This window comes from Pelophylax lessonae, assembly GCF_965119305.1.
Source record: "Pelophylax lessonae genome assembly, chromosome: 4".
Classification (NCBI taxonomy): Eukaryota; Metazoa; Chordata; class Amphibia; order Anura; family Ranidae; genus Pelophylax; species Pelophylax lessonae.
Genome location: NC_138771.1, coordinates 74,718,863 through 74,730,748, shown reverse-complemented (window position 1 = coordinate 74,730,748; position 11,886 = coordinate 74,718,863). Strand labels below are relative to the sequence as shown.

The 11,886-nt window shown below is 49.6% G+C and overlaps 1 pseudogene across 1 annotated transcript in view; it reads right to left on the bottom strand.

The window, feature by feature from the left end:
• Window positions 1–7,008: 7,008 nt before the first annotated feature.
• The window catches only part of LOC309552517, a 154,648-nt pseudogene continuing 149,770 nt past the window's right edge, over window positions 7,009–11,886 (bottom strand). The window contains exon 9 of the transcript in view: window positions 7,009–7,257. The product of the transcript in view is annotated as an uncharacterized misc_RNA (transcript). The remainder of the gene's footprint in view (window positions 7,258–11,886) is intronic.

Genomic DNA, 11,886 nt, shown 5'->3' with positions numbered 1-11,886 from the left:
CCCTTACATCAGGTGTTCCCATAACAGTGTCCCCTTACATCAGGTGTTCCCATAACAATGTCCCCTTACATCAGGTGTCCTCATAACAGTGTCCCCTTACATCAGGTGTTCTCATAATTGTGTCCCCTTACATCAGGTGTCCCCATCAGGTGTCCCCATAACAGTGCCCCCTTACATCACTTGTCCCCATAACAGTGCCCCCTTACATGAGGTGTTCTCATAACAGTGTCCCCTTACATCAGGTGTCCCCTTACATCAGGTGTCCTCATAACAGTGTCCCCTTACATCAGGTGTCCCCATAACAGTGCCCCGTTACATCCAGTGTCCTCATAACAATGTCCCCTTACATCAGGTGTTCTCATAACAGGGTCCCTTACATCAGGTGTTCCCATAACAGTGCCCCCTTACATCAGGTGTTCTCATAACAATGCCCCCTTACATCAGGTGTTCCCATAACAGTGCCCCCTTACATCAGGTGTTCCCTTAACAGTGCCCCCTTACATCAGGTGTTCCCGTAACAGTGCTCCTAGAAATCCAAAACCCCAATCAGAATATCAGATATCAAATATTCATCTATCAGTTTCAATGAGCACCCATATATCTGTAGCACTGCCCCCCTAGGGAGCTGCTCAGTGTGGATTCCCCTGGGTTACCCATAGCAACAGTCTGTAAAACTTATCACTTTAAGACTTGGCTCAGACAATGAACAGTCAAGGGAATTTGGTTTTTGTGTTTAATTTTAGAACTTGGATGGGAGAAGGGATGAGTGGGATACTCCAACTTGAACTATGCACAATTTCTGAGGAAAACTGACTGTAGTGTGTGCGGCAAGGCCGCTGCTTCACCTTGCCACTTCACCTTGTGAAGTAAAAGATATGTTCCTGAATGAATTCCTCTTCAGGGTCCTAACCTAGCACCCCCTTTCTCACTTCCCATGCATGCTAGCCCTTGTCCACTGACTCTCCACTGGAGTGGTCCCCTTACTGGGCAGACCCCTGGCAAGCTTCCCAATACTCAAGGACACTGTTTTTCCCTGGGTTGCTCTGCCTTCAGCTCCACTCGTCAGTATCCTGGCCCTCCTGGCTCAGCATCACACACTTGGTCCACTAGGCCGACCGCCTGTGACCACCTTCCTTGCTGACAACCGTCACCCTCCTCCTGGGACCTGACTTCCTGCCCAAAGAAACCCTGTCACATGTGCCCCCGGCTTTTATGACCTATCCCAGAATGCACCACTGTTTTGCCAACCTATTGGGACAGCCACAAAAGCCTGTGTGTCACTGGCTGGGTTTCCTCCACTGTCCAACAGGCTCTCCCATTGGATACAGCGGGGACACTCCCTCAGCCCAAATGAATCACACCCTGGACACATGCAACAGGCAGAACTAACAATCGGGCTCCCCTGATAAGCAGATAGAGCTGCTAAGCTTTTACCAACCTAGCACCTACCTAGGAGGGTACTACATCCACCCCCCACCAAAATTGAGGGACACAATAAACGCACATGCGCACTAGAGGGACACAATAACCGCACATGAGCACTAGAGGGACACAATATCCACATGGGCACTAGAGGGACACAATAACAGCACATGAGCACTAGAGGGACACAATAACCGCACATGTGCACTAGAGGGACACCACCGCACATGGGTACTACAGGGACACAATATCCGCACATGCGCACTAGAGGGACACAATAACCGCAGATGCGCACTAGAGGGACACAATAACCGCACATGCGCACCAGAGGGACACAATAACCGCACATGCGCACCAGAGGGACACAATAACCGCACATGCGCACTAGAGGGAAACAATAACCGCACATGCGCACCAGAGGGACACAATAACTGCACATGCGCACCAGAGGGACACAATAACCGCACATGCGCACTAGAGGGACACAATATCCACACATGGGCACTACAGGGATACAATAACCGCACATGCGCACTAGAGGGACACAATAACCGCACATGTGCACTAGAGGGACACAACCGCACATGGGTACTAGAGGGACACAATATCCGCACATGCGCACTAGAGGGACACAATAACCGCACATGTGCACTAGAGGGACACAATATCCGCACATGCGCACTAGAGGGACACAATAACCGCACATGCGCACCAGAGGGACACAATAACCGCACATGCGCACTAGAGGGACACAATATCCACACATGGGCACTAGAGGGACACAATATCCGCACATGCGCACTAGAGGGACACAATAACCGCACATGCGCACCAGAGGGACACAATAACCGCACATGCGCACTAGAGGGACACAATATCCACACATGGGCACTAGAGGGATACAATATCCGCACATGCGCACTAGAGGGACACAATAACTGCACATGCGTACCAGAGGGACACAATAACCGCACATGCGCACTAGAGGGACACAATAACCGCACATGCGCACTAGAGGGACACAATAACCGCACATGGGCACTAGAGGGACACAATAACCGCACATGGGCACTAGAGGGACACAATATCCACACATGGGCACTAGAAGGACACAATAACCGCACATGCGCACTAGAGGGACACAATAACCGCACATGTGCACTAGAGGGACACAATAACCGCACATGGGCACTAGAGGGACACAATATCCACACATGCGCACTAGAGGGACACAGTAACCGCACATGTGCACTAGAGGGACACAATAACCGCACATGGGCACTAGAGGGACACAATAACCGCACATGGGCACTAGAGGGACACAATAACCGCACATGTGCACTAGAAGGACACAATAACCGCACATGGGCACTAGAGGGACACAATAACCGCACATGCGCACTAGAGGGACACAATAACCGCAGATGCGCACTAGAGGGACACAATAACCGCACATGCGCACCAGAGGGACACAATAACCGCACATGGGCACTAGAGGGACACCACCGCACATGGGTACTACAGGGACACAATATCCGCACATGCGCACTAGAGGGACACAATAACCGCAGATGCGCACTAGAGGGACACAATAACCGCACATGCGCACCAGAGGGACACAATAACCGCACATGCGCACTAGAGGGACACAATAACCGCACATGCGCACCAGAGGGACACAATAACTGCACATGCGCCCCAGAGGGACACAATAACCGCACATGCGCACTAGAGAGACACAATATCCACACATGGGCACTAGAGGGACACAATAACCGCACATGAGCACTAGAGGGACACAATAACCGCACATGTGCACTAGAGGGACACAACCGCACATGGGTACTAGAGGGACACAATATCCGCACATGCGCACTAGAGGGACACGATAACCGCACATGGGCACTAGAGGGACACAATATCCACACATGGGCACTAGAGGAACACAATAACCGCACATGGGCACTAGAGGGACACAATAACCGCACATGGGCACTAGAGGGACACAATAACCGCACATGCGCTCCAGAGGGACACAAAAACCGCACATGCGCTCCAGAAGGACATATTCATGCATGCTATAGGAACACAATACCTGTGCAAGCACACTAGAATGGTGCAAAAACGGCAAATGCGCACTAGAGAGACACAACAGCCCTGCTTGCACACCAGGAGAACCCAATTAACAATAATTAATAAACACGCACGTGCGCAGGAAATAACATTATCATGAAACTTTCTCATCTAGTGGCCTCATCTCACCAGTTTATGGGATTGATTTTCAGGTTAAACCATTAAAAATTGGAGGGACAAGCAGGTGGAGTGGAACTTGTCAGGAATGCTAAAGTGCAGAAAACTAGTAAGGACCCCATGAGTACCCCTCCCCCCGTAGACCGTCTTCCTGCATTCCTAATGTCAGTCTATTGGAAAGCAAATCCGATCTTTCCGCAATCAAACTCCAATATTGCAAAAATGTAAGATTAGTGCCACCTTGTGGTAACATGGAGAGAATCACAAAGGAGACCCCTGTACTGCCTGTGTATAATGTACAGACTAGGCTTACACATACACAGTGTGACAGACTTCCAGGGGGTGCCGATGTGGACTCTGAGTGGACGGCATTTCCTTTGCATTGTCATGGACAGGATCTGAACTGAGGATACCAGTGCTGCAAGGCAGAAGTGCTAACCACTAAGCCACTCCACTGCCATGATCTCAGCGCTGTTCCTCAGTTTGCTCTGCGCATTATAAACTATTCCATTACGTCCTGCTGATCTCCTGCAGCCTCTATGTAGCCACTTCACAATTATACACAATCCAGTGATGGCTGCCTGGCATCAGTTTCCTGATGGTGACAACACTGGACTTTGCGCTGAAAAAGCCATACTAAGCTTGTACGACAACGCAAGAGCACAATTGGGGGACAGGGACAGAGCGTTGTCACCCCATACCAGGAAATGTCTTATATGGCAGGATCACCAGGGAATATTTTAACCACTTAAGCCCCGGAGGATTTGGCTGCTCAAAGACCAGGCTCTATTTTGCGATTTGGCACTGCGTGACTTTAACGGACAATTGCGCGGACGTGCGACGCTGTGCCTAAATGAAATTGACGTCCTTTTTGTCCCACAAACATAGCTTTCTTTTGGTGGTATTTGATCACCTGTGCGATTTTTACTGTTTGCGCTATAAACAAAAAAAGAGCGACAATTTTGAAAAAACAACAATATTTTTTCACATTTTTTTTATATGAAATCCCCCCCCCCAAAAAAAAAAAAATTAAAAATCAAAATTTTTTAACATTTTAGGCCAATTTGTTTTCTGCTACATATTTTTGGTGAAAAAATCGCAATAAGCGTAATTTGATTGGTTTGCGCAAAAGTTATTGCGTTTACTAACTACGGGAAAGATTTTTGTCATTTTTATTGTTTTTTTTTTTAACTAGTAATGGCGGCGATCTGCGATTTTTTTTTGTGGGGCTGCGACATTGCGGCAGACATTTTTGACACTTTTGGGGGTACCAGTGACATTACTGCAGTAATCAGTGCTATAAATATGCTCTGTTACTGTAAAAATGACACTGGCAGGGAAGGGGTTAACTTTATTAGAGATCAAGGGGTTAAGTGTGTCCCTAGGGGTGTGCTTCTAACTGTAAAGGGGCGTGGCTTTTGATGTAACCACAGAGACATACGATCCTACATAGGAGGATCATATGATCTCTACAGTTACATCAGGGAGAATGACAGACGGCTTTGTTTACATCAGCCGCCTGCCTTTCTCCGTCTCCAGCGGGAGATCGAGAATGGCCAGTGGACATCGGAGCCGCTGGTCAATCGCACTGGGATGGCAGTGAACGAGCGGGAGTGCGCCTCCGCGACGCGCTCTCGCCCCCTATTGGATCGCGGGCGAGTGATGTACCCATACGTCACTTTGCCCGGGGGGGGGGGGGGGGGGGGGCTGACCGCCGCAGTATATGTACTTGGGGCGGTCGGCAAGTGGTTAACGAATAACTCCACTCTTGTTGAGAAGAACCCCCCCCCTTGGGTGATCTCTGTACATTGCAGGGATTATAGCAAACCTTGTTGTAGATTCCTTCCTTTTGTTATTCTGAAGAAATCATTGTTTGTTCCTCTGTGTCCATGTGCAAAGTGAATGTGAATGGGAGTGACTTTATAATTATCAATCAGCTGCTGCACCTGCAGGGCTTTAATGAAGAAAGTGGCAGGGTCTGCATCCCTGTAGACGTGATTTCCTATTCGGAGTATCTCACCAAAAATGTGATGCCCAAAAATCTGACTTGTATCTCAGTGCAGACTTCTGGGAAAATCAGCGAGCCAATCACACCAGCAGGAAATTGCGCTCTGTCTATATGTGTACACAGCGCCTCCAGGTGGCCATATTGCATTTTACAGAAAATTACAGCAACTGCAGATTAAAAACGGAAAGGTCATTTTTAACTGCTTGCCGACCGCCCGACGCAGATGTACTACGGGCAGGCAGCCGCTTCCAGGCAAATCGCCGTACATGTACGGCGCTTGCTCTGGGGAGTCTAGGGGGCGAGCGTGTGCCACTGGCGGCGCGCTCCCGCCCCCGCTCGTCAGCGGAGAAGCCGATACCGCGGGCAGGCGCCTCAGATTGCCACCTCGGATTGCCGTCTGACACCCGCGATCGCTCCCCGCTGAGAGAGAAGGACGGTCGGATGTTGTAAACACAGCTGACCGTTCTTCTCCCTGGAATGATCACAGAGCTCCTGTGATCCTTCTATATAGGATCACATGTCTCTATGATCATTTCACAAGCCACGCCCCCCCCACAGTTAGAATCACTCCCCTGGGCTCACATTTAACCCCTTGATCACCAACAAGGTTAACCCCTTCCCTGTCAAAGTCAATATTACAGTAACAGTGCATATTTTTAGCACTGATTACTGCAGTAATGTCACTGGTCCCCCCAAAAGTGTCAAAAATGTCAGTCAGGGGTCCGATCTGTCCGCCACAATGTCGCAGTCCCGCTAAAAAAAAAAAAAATATCGCAGATCACCGTCATTACTAATAAAAAAAAAAAACACCACAACAACAAAAATGACATAAATCTTACCCTTAGTTAGTAAACGCAATAAATTTTGCGCAAACCAATCAAAATACGCTTATTTCATTTTTTTTACTAAAAATATGTAGCAGAAAAATTGGCCTAAAATGTTAAAAAAATTTACATTTTTTAAATTTTTTTTGGAATGTTATATAGCAGAATGTGAAAAAAATATTTTTTTCAAAATTGTCGCTCTTTTTGTTTTATTAGCGTAAAAAATAAAAATCGTACAGGTGGTCAAACACCACCAAAAGAAAGCTCCGTTTGTGGGGAAAAAAAGGACGTCAATTTAGTTTGGGTACAGCGTCGCACGACCGCGCAATTGTCCGTTGAAGTAACACAGTGCCGAATTGCAAAATAGGGCCTGGTCATTAAGGGGGTAAAATCTTCCGGGGCGGAAGTGGTTAAGAACATACAATTACAATATAACTACTGTTACAATTCTATATATTATTTTTTTTTACTAAATTTTTTCCCCACGAAACTGGGAGTTGCCCTTTAATGATCGCTGCAAGTAAAAGGATTGGAAATGACATTGATTGATTGATTCTGCGTGTAGTCGGTGTGACATACCTGAAGATGAGCGATGGGCCCACGGTGCATCTGGGTGAGGGCGGAGTCATCTAGGCTGCCGAGGCGTTCAATTGGCTCCTTGCCCCAGGGGAAGTCGTACTGTATGAGGGTCATTTTCCTTCCGTCTTCGTCAGGGTGGTCACCGCTGCTGAATCTGAACGGCAACTGAGCAAACTGGACACAGAGGGGGGGGAGGGGTGAGAAAATAGCACCGTACAGTCAGGTCCAGGCATGCTTTCTCAGCATTTGGTCATATGTAAAAATACATTTTATAATATATATATATATATATATATATATATATATATATATATATATATATATATATATATATACATATACATACATACACTGCTCAAAAAATATTAAAGCAACACTTTGAAAACACCTCAGATCTCAATGGGGAAAAATATCATGATGGATATCTATACTGGTATGGACTGGGTAATATGTTAGGATCTATACTGGTATAGACTGGGTAATGTGTTAGGATCTATACTGGTATAGACTGGGTAATGTGTTAGGATCTATACTGGTATAGACTGGGTAATGTGTTAGGATCTATACTGGTATGGACTGGGTAATGTATGAGGATCTATACTGGTATGGACTGGGTAATGTGTTAGGATCTATACTGGTATGGACTGGGTAAAGTGTTAGGATCTCAACTGGTATGGACTGGGTAATGTGTTAGGATCTATACTGGTATGGACTCAGTAATGTGTTGATCTATACTGGTATGGACTGGCTAATGTTTTAGGATCTATACTGGTATGGACTGGGTTATTGCGTTAGGATCTATACTGGAATGGACTGGCTAATGCGTTAGGATCTATACTGGTATGGACTGGCTAATGTTTTAGGATCTATACTGGTATGGACTGGGTAATGTGTTAGGATCTATACTGGTATGGACAGGGTAATGTGTTAGGATCTATACTGGTGTGGACTGGGTAATATGTTAGGATCTATACTGGTATGGACTGGGTAATGTGTTAGGATCTATACTGGTATGGACTGGGTAATGTGTTAGGATCTATACTGGTATGGACTGGGTAATGTGTTAGGATCTATACTGGTATGGACTGGGTAATGTGTTAGGATCTATACTGGTATGGACTGGGTAATGTGTTAGGATCTATAGTGGTAACTACTGGGTAATGTGTTAGGATCTGTAACGGATCTTAGTACCCCAGCTGAGCACATCCGCCGGACCTGTGTCTCCTGTCTTCCAAACGCACCCACAGCCTGCGGAGAAGCCATATCCAGCCCTTAACCCCTCAATCACGAGACAATCCACACAGGTGTTGAGGGTTAACCATGCAGAGCTTAAACTGTTTATTACATTCCAAGACACAGTTTTACACACAGTTAGGGAAACTCCCTTTAGCCTGGCCACAGAGGGGGAAGGGGACAAGGAGCAAGCCATTGGGAACTGAACATTTTTACATTGAAACAGTCTCTTAATACACACCCCCTGCGGAGAAATGTCTCCAGCTCAGACCATTGTCCACACAATTAGACACAGAAACAGGAGGGGGGGGGGGGATGGGTTGTAACATTACATTACATTAACTCAATGCCATGAGTCAGTTGTTCAGAGGATGAATAAAGGGAAAATAAAATGCAATGTCCCAAACTCATAAGAAAATGACACAAAGGGGTTTACAATCCAGGGACAGGGTGATCCGTCACCCATAGTGATGGTTAGTACCGTCACATCTCTTCCCCCCAAAGGTAGACTAATCCAGGTACTAGACCTCCAACTGGTCTGTGCCTGAGTTAGTCAGGTAACAAGTCCCAAAGAGTCAATGTCTGTTTGCCTGGATAATTTGTCGGCGTTGCCGTTTTGCTTCCCAGGGCAGTAGTGGACGGTAAAGTCAAAAGGCTGCAGTGCCAAACTCCAGTAGCTTCTGGCCCATAGTCTGTCAGTAGGAGGCTTGCGCACAGTCCCCTCCAAAACACACAGTGACAGTGGGTTCTGTCACATGTCTCCCCTTTTAAAAACAGACTAACGAGGTTCCTGACCCTCAACTGGTCTGGACCTGCGTTAGTCACAAACTTCCACCCCAGGCAACCAGGAAAAGTAAAAGTATGACTCTGGCGCTGGGGAGCAAAATTGCACATAGTGTCTCCCATGAATAAAAACAGCCGCTGCAGAGTGGGAACAGCTGTCTGCACTCCTCTGATCCGGGGCTGGGTTGCAGATATTGGGGGGAGCTGAATAATCCTCTGCCCTGATGCCAGCACTTCCGCTGGTAGGGAATGGAGGCTGGTAGGGCTATGCATTTGGGGAGAAAACGGTACTTGCTTTTCTCCTGGTGTAGTTACCAGCCGCTGAGAAGATATCTTGCAGGGACTGTCTCCCGGATTCTTCATCTCTGGTTCTGATGCTGGGCAGAGACCATCAGTGCTCTGTCCTGTAGCCAGCGCTTTTGCCGGGGGGATAAACACTGGGGTAGTGTCCAAGTGCTGGGGAAACGGCTCACTGAGGTCACCCCTCGGACTCGCTGGATCTACCTGTGAGGGTGGGCAGAGGCCAGCGGCACTCTGCCCCGTAGCCAGCGCTTCTGCTGGGGGGATGAACATTGGGGTAGTGTCCAATTTTTGGGGAGGGAGAATTGCTTCCTCTACTCCCGGTGGGGATATCTGCTGTTGGGAAAACAGCTCACGCGGATCCTCTCTCAGACTCTCCGGATCCAACTCTTTTTCTGATGCTGGGCAGATGCCAGGGGCACTCTGCCCTGTAGCCAGCGCTTTTGCCGGGGGGATAAACACTGGGGTAGTGTCCAAGTGCTGGGGAAACGGCTCACTGAGGTCACCCCTCGGACTCGCTGGATCTACCTGTGAGGGTGGGCAGAGGCCAGCGGCACTCTGCCCCGTAGCCAGCGCTTCTGCTGGGGGGGATGAACATTGGGGTAGTGTCCAATTTTTGGGGAGGGAGAATTGCTTCCTCTACTCCCGGTGGGGATATCTGCTGTTGGGAAAACAGCTCACGCGGATCCTCTCTCAGACTCTCCGGATCCAACTCTTTTTCTGATGCTGGGCAGATGCCAGGGGCACTCTGCCCTGTAGCCAGCGCTTTTGCCGGGGGGATAAACACTGGGGTAGTGTCCAAGTGCTGGGGAAACGGCTCACTGAGGTCAACCCCTCGGACTCGCTGGATCTACCTGTGAGGGTGGGCAGAGGCCAGCGGCACTCTGCCCCGTAGCCAGCGCTTCTGCTGGGGGGATAACCACTGGGGTAGTGTCCAAGTGCTGGGGAAACGGCTCACTGAGGTCACCCCTCGGACTCGCTAGATCTACCTCTGAGGGTGGGCAGAGGCCAGCGGCACTCTGCCCCGTAGCCAGCGCTTCTGCTGGGGGGATAACCACTGGGGTAGTGTCCAAGTGCTGGGGAAACGGCTCACTGAGATCATCCCTCGGACTCCCTGGATCTAACTCTGAGGGTGGACAGAGGCCAGCGGCACTCTGCCCCGTAGCCAGCGCTTCTGCTGGAGGGATGAACATTGGGGTAGTGTCCAATTGTTGGGGAGGGAGAATTGCTTCCTCTACTCCCGGTGGGGATACCTGCTGTTGGGAAAACAGCTCACGCAGATCCTCTCTCAGACTCTCTGGATCCAACTCTTTTTCTGATGCTGGGCAGATGCCAGGGGCACCCTGCCCTGTAGCCAGTGCTTCTGCTGGGGCACCAGATGAGATACTCTGGACTTGCTGCTGATCACCATTTCCCAGCCTTCCAGCGCCTGTCTCAACTCCCCCTTCTGAGACCTTCATGCTATTAGCTTGTCTCGCTGCCTGGGGGACCTCCAGTGCGTTCCGGCATTCTAGCGCTTGCAGTGCCCTCTGTATCATCGCTGCTTCTTCCATTGCAGTTAGTACGGGAAAAGGCAGGGTCACCCCTGGCCCCATTTGCTTCTCATCTTCGTGACTGTCTGCTATTTCTCTCGGACAGTCCCAGGCAACGGGAGCCATGCCAGGCTGCTGATCACCGTCAAACAGCCGCTTGTAGGCAATCTCGAGCTCCCATTCCTGCTCAACCAGGAACTCCAATTCCTCCAGGTCACACGCCCCGTCGGGGAGGTCCAGCTCCTCATCTCGGAAATCCAGAATGTGTTCCAGCCGCCACTTCTCATCGCTCCCAAAGTCTGGGTCTCCGTACATTTTTTGATGGAGCAGCCCCACGCCGCCATAGCCAACGCCTTCTGTCGGGCTGCCATCTGCTGTACCTGGCCACATTTGAGCCGCGAACCACCGGAGGGCTCTGTATCTGGCGTCCAGCCTCATTTCCTCCTGGACCAATCTTCTGAGCTCCGTCTTCCCCTCATCTCGCGGTCCTTCCCTCAGGAACACCTCTCGCGCACGGTACTGCTTCCAGTACATCTCTGTGGAGGAGGGAAGGATCTTCCCCTGATGGTGCTGCTCGTGGCTTAGCGCCTCATGCCAGAGTTGCCGGCGGATCACATCCTCCCAGCCGAGCCTGGTGTGCTCTGTCACTGGTCCCCGATGGCGCTTCCGCATGCCTTGCAGCCTCCTCCCGAACTCCGCTCTCATGCTGGCTGGTCCCCGTATCACTCCTCGGCAGCTGCCCAGATCTTGAATCCTGGTGGTGGTTTGGATGTCCTGGACTGCAGGAGACATCCCACCGCTGCCAACCAATGTAACGGATCTTAGTACCCCAGCTGAGCACATCCGCCGGACCTGTGTCTCCTGTCTTCCAAACGCACCCACAGCCTGCGGAGAAGCCATATCCAGCCCTTAACCCCTCAATCACGAGACAATCCACACAGGTGTTGAGGGTTAA